Source organism: Orcinus orca, chromosome 21 (assembly GCF_937001465.1).
Source record: "Orcinus orca chromosome 21, mOrcOrc1.1, whole genome shotgun sequence".
NCBI lineage: Eukaryota > Metazoa > Chordata > Mammalia > Artiodactyla > Delphinidae > Orcinus > Orcinus orca.
Genome location: NC_064579.1, coordinates 12,093,065 through 12,101,588, shown reverse-complemented (window position 1 = coordinate 12,101,588; position 8,524 = coordinate 12,093,065). Strand labels below are relative to the sequence as shown.

Genomic DNA, 8,524 nt, shown 5'->3' with positions numbered 1-8,524 from the left:
ACAAGCATTTAGTGTTGAGACTTCTTAATTTTAGCCTTTCTGGTAGATGTGTAGTGATATCTCATTGTGGTTTTAATTTGCATTTCCCTGAGGGCTAATGATGTTGAATATCTTTTCATGTGTTTATTTGCCATCCGTATATCCTCATCATTGAAATGTCTGTTCATGTCCTTTGCCCATTTTCTTTTCTTTTTAAAAAAAATTTTATTTAATTTATCTGGCTGCGCCGGGTCTTGGTTGTGACACACGGGATCTTCGTTGCGGCATGCGGGCTTCTTAGTTGTGGCATGCATGCGGGATCTAGTTCCCTGACCAGGGATCGAACCTGGGCCTCCTGCTTTGGGAGCATGGAGTCTTACCTGCTGGACCACCAGGGAAGTCCCTCTTTTGTCTATTTTCTAACTTACTTTGTTTTTTTACTATTGAACTTTGCAAGTTCTGTGTGTGTGTGTGTGTGTGTGTGTGTGTGTGTGTGTGTGTGTGTGTGGTTTTCCTGTGTTCCAGTATTTGCACATCACATGTCCTTTGTCAGACATGTGATTTTCAAATACTCATTCCCAGTCTGTAGCTTTTCTTTTCATCCTCTCAATAAGGTCTTTTGCAGAGGAAATGTTTTCAACTTTGATGAAGTCCAATTTATCAAGTTTTACTTTTATGGATTGCGCTTTTGTGTCAAATCTAAGAACTCTTTGCCTAGCCCTAGACCAAGAAAATTTTCTCCTATGTTTATATCTAAAAATTTATAGTTATATTTTACATTAAATCAGTGATCCATGGGACTTCCCTGGTGGCGCAGTGGTTAAGAGTCTATCTGCCAATGCAGGGGACACGGGTTCGATCCCTGGTCCGGGAAGATCCCACATGCTGCGGACCAGCTAAGCCCATGTGCCACAACTACTGAGCCTGCGCTCTAGAGCGCACAAGCCACAACTACTGAAGCCCACGCACTCTAGGGCCTTCATGCCGCAACTACTAAGCCCGCGCACCTAGAGCCCGTGCTCTGCAACAAGAGAAGCCACCACAATGAGAAGCCTGTGCACCACAACGAAGAGTAGCCCCCACTCACTGAAACTAGAGAAAGCCTGTGTGCAGCAACGAAGACCCAACGCGGCCAAAAATAAATAAAATTAAAAATAAATAAATAAATCAGTGATCCATTTTTAGTTAATTTTTGTATAGATGTAAAAACTTTAGGTCAAACTTTGTTTTTTTACCTGTGGATGACCAATTGTTCCAGTGCCATTTGTTGAAAAGGCTATCCTTCTTCCATTGAATTGCTTTTTCACCTTTATCAAACATTATTGGGCTTCCCTGGTGGCGCAGTGGTTGGGAGTCCGCCTGCTGATGCAGGGGACACGGGTTCGTGCCCCGGTCCAGGAGGATCCCACATGCCGCGGAGCGGCTGGGCCTGTGAGCCATGGCCGCTGAGCCTGTGTGTCCGGAGCCTGTGCTCCGCAATGGGAGAGGCCACAGCAGTGAGAGGCCCGCGTACCGCAAAAAACAAACAAACAAACAAAAACATTATTGACCATATTTCTGTGGATCTATTTCTGGAATCTTTATTCTGTTCCATTGCTGTGTATCTCTCTGCCAATACCTCACTTTCTTGATTATTGTAGCTATGTAGTAAGCCTTAATATTGGGTGAGTGATTCCTCCCACTTTATTCTTTGTAAAGATTGTTTTAGCAGTTCTAGGCCCATGACTTTCTATATAAATTTTAGAATAAGCTTCCCATGTGTGCAAAAAACCTTGCTGGGATTTTGATAGGAATTGTATCAAATCTATACATCAGTTTGGGAGAATTGATATTTTAATTATGTTGGACCTTCTAATCCATAACCACAATATGTGTCTGCATTTACTGAGGTCTCCTTTGATTTCTTTCATTGAGGTTTTGTCATTTTCAGCATACGGATCATGTTTTTATGTATATTTAAATATTTTGCTTTATTTGAGTGGTTGTAAGTAGCATCATGTTTTAAGTTTGTTTCTGTATGTTCACTGTCAAACAGAAATGCAATCGTTTTTTGTGTGTTGGTCTTATATCCTAAACCCTTGCTGAACTCACTTACTAGTTTTACGAGATTTTTTTGGTAGACTTATTGGGGTTTTCTACATAGACAATCATGTTATCTGCAAATAGAGGTAGTTTTATTTCCTTTCTAATCCATCTACCTTTTTTAAAAATTTATTTTTCTTGCCTATTGCAATGACTACAACTTCCAGGACTATGTTGATAAGAGTGAGAGTAGATTTCTTTGCCTCGTTTGGGATCTTAGGGAGAAAACATTCATTCTTTCATCATTAAGTATGCCGTTAGCTCTGGGTTTTTTTTGGTAGATGCTATTTATTAAGTTTAGGTATTTCCCCTCTATTTCTAACTTTCTGAGAGTTTTATCATGAATCAATGTTAGGATTTACCAAATGTTTTTTCTACATCAAATTGATATGGTCATATGATTTTTCCTCTTCAGCTTGTTGAATCAATTATGTTGATTTATTTTTGAATGTTGAACCAGCCTTGTATAACTAGAATAAATCCCACTTGGTCATGGTTCATAATTCTTTTTATGAGAGATGTTGTTTTGTTATTTTTTTTGTACTGACTTTGTCTGGTTTTGTTACCAGGGTAATACTGGCTTCATAAAATTAGTTAGGAAGGAAGAGATTGTATAAAATTGATGTTAATTCTTCTTTAAGTGTTTAGTAGAATTCTCCAGTTAAACTACCTGATTCTGAAGATTTTGGGGGTGTGAGGTGGGGGAGGAGAAGGGCAGTTTAAAAAAAATAGACTTTATTTTTTAGAACGGTTTAGACTTACAGGAAAATTGAGAAGACGGTACAGAGAGTTCCCATATATCTCGTATCCAGTTCCTCTATTATTAATATCTTAAATTAGCATGGTACATTTGTTATAATTAATGAATAATATTGATACATTATTGTTAATTAAAGTTTATACTTTATTCAAATTTCCTTTGTTTTGACCTAATGTCCCCTTTCTGTTCCAGGACAGAAAAGGTAACCCAGGGATCACTACATTATGATTATTTGTCATGTATCCTTAGGCTTCTCTCTTTTTAAAAAAAAATTATTTATTTATTTATTATTATTTTTAAAATTCTTATTTTATTTCTTTATTTTTGGCTGCGTTGGGTCTTCGTTGCTACACGGGGGCTTTCTCTAGCTGCGGCGAGTGGGGGCTACTCTTCATTGCAGTGCATGGGCTTCTCACTGCAGTGGCTTCTCTTGTTGCAGAACATAGGCTCTAGGCTGCGGGCTTCAGTACTTGTGGCATGTGGGCTCAGTAGTTGTGGCTTGCAGGCTCTAGAGCACAGGCTCAGTAGTTGTGGCGCACGGGCTTAGTTAGTCCGCGGCATGTGGGATCTTCCTGCACCAGGAATTGAACCTGTGTCCCCTGCATTGGCAGGAAGATTCTTATCCACTGCGTCATCAGGGAAGCCCCATTAGGCTTCTCTTGACTGTGACAGTTTCTCAGACTTTCCTTATTTTTTTTTTTTTAAGATTTTTTTTTTTTTGATCTGGACCATTTTTTTTGAAGTCTTTATTGAATTTGTTACAATATTGCTTCTGTTTTATGTTTTGGTTTTTTGGCCACGAGGCATGTGGGATCTTAGCTCCCCAACCAGGGATCAAACCCACACCCCCTGCATTGGAAGGCAAAGTCTTAACCACTGAATCTCCAGGGAAGTCCCAGAATTTCCTTATTTTTGATGAGTTTAAAAGTTTTGAGGAGTACTAACCAGATATTTTGTAGGACTTCCCTCCATTGGAATTTGTCTCATGTTTTTCTCATGTCACATCAGAGTGAGATTATGGGTTTGGGAGAGGAAGAACACAGAGGTAAAATGCCATTTTTATCACATCGTATCAAAGATACATATTATCCACATGATTTATCACTGTTGTTATTGACCTTGATCACCTGGCTGAGCTATTGTTTGTCAGCCTTTTCCACTGTAAATATACTCCCTCACTTTCCATACTACTTTTTGGAAAGAACTTACTATGCGTAGCCCACACTGAAAGAGGAGTTATGCTCCCCGCTCCCTTGCAGGCAGAGTATCTGTATAAATTATTCGGAATTATACATGGGAGATTTGTCTCTTCTCCCCTTTTTATTTGTTTATTCAACTTGTGTCAGATTTTCCTTAATACATTCTCAAATGTCATTAATACCAGATATGAGATGACTATGCAGGGTGAAAGCAGCCATTATCCTCTCTTCGTTCTGGGACACGGAATTCATAACAACCACCTCACTTTATAGGTGCTATATGGCACAAGATCATTACTGAAATTGAAGTGAATACAAACTAGGTTGAGTCCTTGGTGAGACACTCACACTCCGCACACATATTCGGATGTCAGGGTGTCATGGTGCAGAGGCTGGCCTGGGAATCAGGAGGCTGGAGCTGCACTGCTCTTGACTCTAATGAGCTATGGGACCTTGGGGAAGTCAAACTCTGGAACACAATATGTTCACATGCAATCCCAAGAATTGAACCCGATGAGCCCTTCCTATACTAAAAATATCCACACGTTGCAAAGCCACAGCTAGGTTCAGAGTGGTTAACTGATCACTGTAGGAGCAAACACTGCGGTTTTGCCTGACCAGCACTGGTGTGTAGAGTTTAACCAGGCAAGGGCTGGCCTTGGTTCTGCCCTGCTTCATGGTTACTTAACGATGTTTTCTGACTATGTCCCTCCCTTTCCGTCCCTATTACTACTCTTTTTTCTTTTTTTATTGAACTGTAGTGGATTTACAGTGTTGTGTTAATTTCTTCTGTACAGCAAAGTGACTCAGCTATACATATATATATATGTTCTTTTTCATATTCTTTTCCATTATGGTTTCTCACGAGATACTGAATATAGTTCCCTGTGCTATATACAGTGTGACCTTGTTGTTTATCCATCCTATATAATAGTTTGCCTCTGCTAATCCAAAACTCCCAGTCCTTCCCTTCCCTGGCTCCCCTCCTCCTTGGCAACCACACGTCTGTTCTCTATATCTGTGAGTCTGTTTTTGTTTCGTACATATGTTGATTTGTATCATAGTTTAGATTCCACATTATAAGTGATATCATATGGTATTTATATTTCTCTGTCTGACTTACTTCACTTAGTATAATAATCTCCAGGTCCCTCCATGTTGCTGCAAATGATAATGTTTCATTCTTTTTGATGGCTGTGTAGTATTCCATTGTATATATGTACCACATCTTCATTATCCATTCATCTGTTGATGGACATTCAGGTTGCTTCCTTGTCTTGGCTATTGTAAATAGTGCTGCTATGAACACAGGGGTGCATGTATCTTTTTGAATTATAGTTTTGTCTGGGTATATGCCAAGGAGTGGGATTGCTGGATCATACGGCAACTCTATTTTTAGTTTTTTGAGGAACCTCCATACTGTTATGTAGATTTATTGAAGGTTAGGTTGAAGGAGACCTTAGAAAACAACTATTCCAGGATTTTCCAAACTGTGTTTTTTTTTTAATAGTGGTTATGCACACACAGATAAACCTGATTTTGTGGTAAACTACTTTTGAAAATTCTGTATTCCTCTCAGAGATTTACAACTCACGCTTGTATATTCAAGCGGGTTCTTTGCGTCATACTTTGTCACCACCTATGAGTCAGGTCTTAAGACTGTCGAAAAACAACAGGAAATGGTTTTTTAAATATTATAAAATATTTCTACAAAATATTTTTTTATAACATATATGTGGGGTGAAAAAGGCTCTGAGAAGTCTTGTTTATTGTTTAATCCAGAGTTGCTCAAACTAATTTGACCACGAAGCTTTTTTATTGTTGTTGCCACAAAATATCAGTAACATACCTTGAACTAATGTCCTGAAGAACATAGGGAAGTGCTGATCAGCCCATTTTCTAGATGAGGGAACTTGGGTCAAGGGAAGTTTATCAACTGTACAAGGTCACAGGACTACTTAGTAGTACAGCTGGGACTAAAACCCAGGTTTCCCAAATCCCTGCTGGCCCAGTGTTCTTAGAATCATCCTACACCACCACCTATGAGTCAGGTCTTAAGACTGCTGAAAAACACCAGGAAATTTTTTTAAAATATTGTAAAATATTTCTACACATATAAGTTTTTTATAACATACATGTGGGGTAAAAAAGATATTAAACACCCATCACCCAGCTGAAAAAGTAGAATATTATCAGAAACTTTGAAGCCCTTAGAAGTCTCTACCCAATCGTACTATCCTGTATTTATCAGTCACTTGCTTTTCTTTATAGTTTTACTGCATATATAGAAATATACCCCAAAAGACATTATTCTATGTTGCATATTTTGAACATTTAATCAGTAGTACTATTGTACTATTCTTTTGCAACTTGTAAAGTTTTTGCTCATTAATTTTGTGAGATTCATCCATGTTCATAAGTATAGCTAGAGATCCTTTGTGTGTATATATCATAATTTATTTATTCATTCTCCTGTCAATTGATATTTGAGTTGTTTCCTTCCCCTCTTATTTTGGTGTATCATAAGCAATGTTGTATGAATTGTCTTACATGTGTACATAAGTGTGAGCACATGTGCTATTATCTCTAGTGAGAAACTGCTGGAGCTATAAGATATACCAACCTTCACTTTTTCTACATAACATGAAATAGTTGTTCAATTTACATGCTCACCAGCAGTGTATGAGTATTTCCACTGTTCCACAACCTTGGCAACATTATCTTGCCAGACGTTTTTAAACTTTATATTATGGAAAAGTTCCAACATATACAAGAATTATATTATGAGCCTTCTTCAGCTTCAACACTTACCGACCATGGCCAATCCGCCATGGGTCATCTTGGAGTATTTTAAAGCTAATTCCAGACATAATATCACTTCACCTGTAAACATTTCAGAATGTATCCTTAAAAAATAAGGACGCTACCTTTTAAAAATTGAAGTAAAACTTACATACAGTAAAGTACGCAAATCTTAAGATTACGGCTCATTGAATGGCGAACTTTCACATGTACCCACAGCTGTGAAACTACCACCCAGATCTAGAATGCTTCCAGTTCACCTTCTGGTCCTTCCTTGTAGGACCTTATAAAAACATAAGAACAAGACCACTATCACACCTAAAATTGAATAACAAATCTTTAATAGCATGAAATATCCAGTCAATGTTCAAATTTCTTCTGCTTTTGTTTTTGTTTCGTTAGTTTTGCTTTCCGCTCAAACCAGGGTCCAAGTAAAAGCCACCCTTTTCCAGTCCTTGCAGTTTATTTGATGAACAAAGCGAGTGGTTTGTCCTGAAGCTTCCCACTGTCTGAGTCTTGTTGGAGGTATTCTCCTGGTACCGTTTCACATGTTCCTCTGTTCCTCATTTCCAGTAATGTGTTTGTTAAATCCAGAGACTGGATCAGATTCAGGATCAAATCTCTGGCAAGAACACTTTATAAGCGGTGGTGTGTTCTTCCATCAGGAGGTTGTACCTGTTTTGTTTGGAAAGGCAACAATCATTGATGATCATTGCTTAGTTCGTTAATTCACTGGAGGTTGCCAACTTGTGAGATGCTATCATTCCCTTTTCATTTATTAGCTAGAATATTTCTCTAAAGAGCAACTTCTGCTCATCAATTACTTGGTTACCCTGAGATGCATTTTGTATGAGAAATTGCCAGACTCTAAATTTTCTACCAATATAAAATAATATTGTGGTTTAAATTTTCTATTTCCCTAGTTACTTATGAGATTTTCCTAAGTTCCGTATTTTTTCTTCTGTCAGTTGCCTGTTCTTGTCTTTTGTCCATTTCCTCCCATTGTACTATACGTACTATATGTCTTCTTACTGGTTTTTGAGTTGTTCACATAATCTGGATACTAATTCTTTGTTGGTTGCAAATATCTTCTTCTGCTTTGTGGCATTCTACTTTTGGCCTCTGAGCTATCCCTTGTTTTGTTACCAGCTTGGAAATGCATTAAAAGATGTTCATTTTGCCATGTAAAGGGCACAGATACATATACCACTAGTGACATGTGGTATAAATATAATGTGACGTTTACTGAGAAACTTATAGGCAGAGAATCAGCAGACTGCATGGCCCCCTCCCCCCATCCTCTCTCTATTCTATGGATAAGTGTGCTTGGGCAAGGTATAGCTCATTTATAGAGAAATTAGACCATGAGAATAAAAGCTTCCTTATTAAGGAAACTAGCTTATTCCAAAGAGGAACTTCTAGAGCTCATTTTCTGGTAAAGCTGTCCTTTTGCTGAACTAGTACAGACCTGCTGAAGCAGCTCCTTACTGAGCTACAGAAATGGGAGAGGAAATGAACCTCCAGGGCCATCTTGATCTGTCTCTCCTTGTATCTGAGGTGTTCTGTAGTGGAGTAGCTTTTCAGATTATCTAGCCTCCCATTTTACCAGAAAGGGAAGTCCTCCAAGAAATGTTTTTGAGGTCAACCGAATGCTTGCAATTAGACTGTGGCCAGAATAATACAAGCCAAGCTACACATCACT

The 8,524-nt window shown here is 38.4% G+C and overlaps 1 non-coding gene across 1 annotated transcript; it reads right to left on the bottom strand.

The window, feature by feature from the left end:
- Positions 1-304: 304 nt before the first annotated feature.
- TRNAW-CCA (transfer RNA tryptophan (anticodon CCA)) lies at positions 305-377 on the bottom strand. The gene has a single exon. It is a non-coding gene; the product is annotated as a tRNA-Trp (tRNA).
- Between the last annotated feature and the right edge of the window lie 8,147 nt (positions 378-8,524).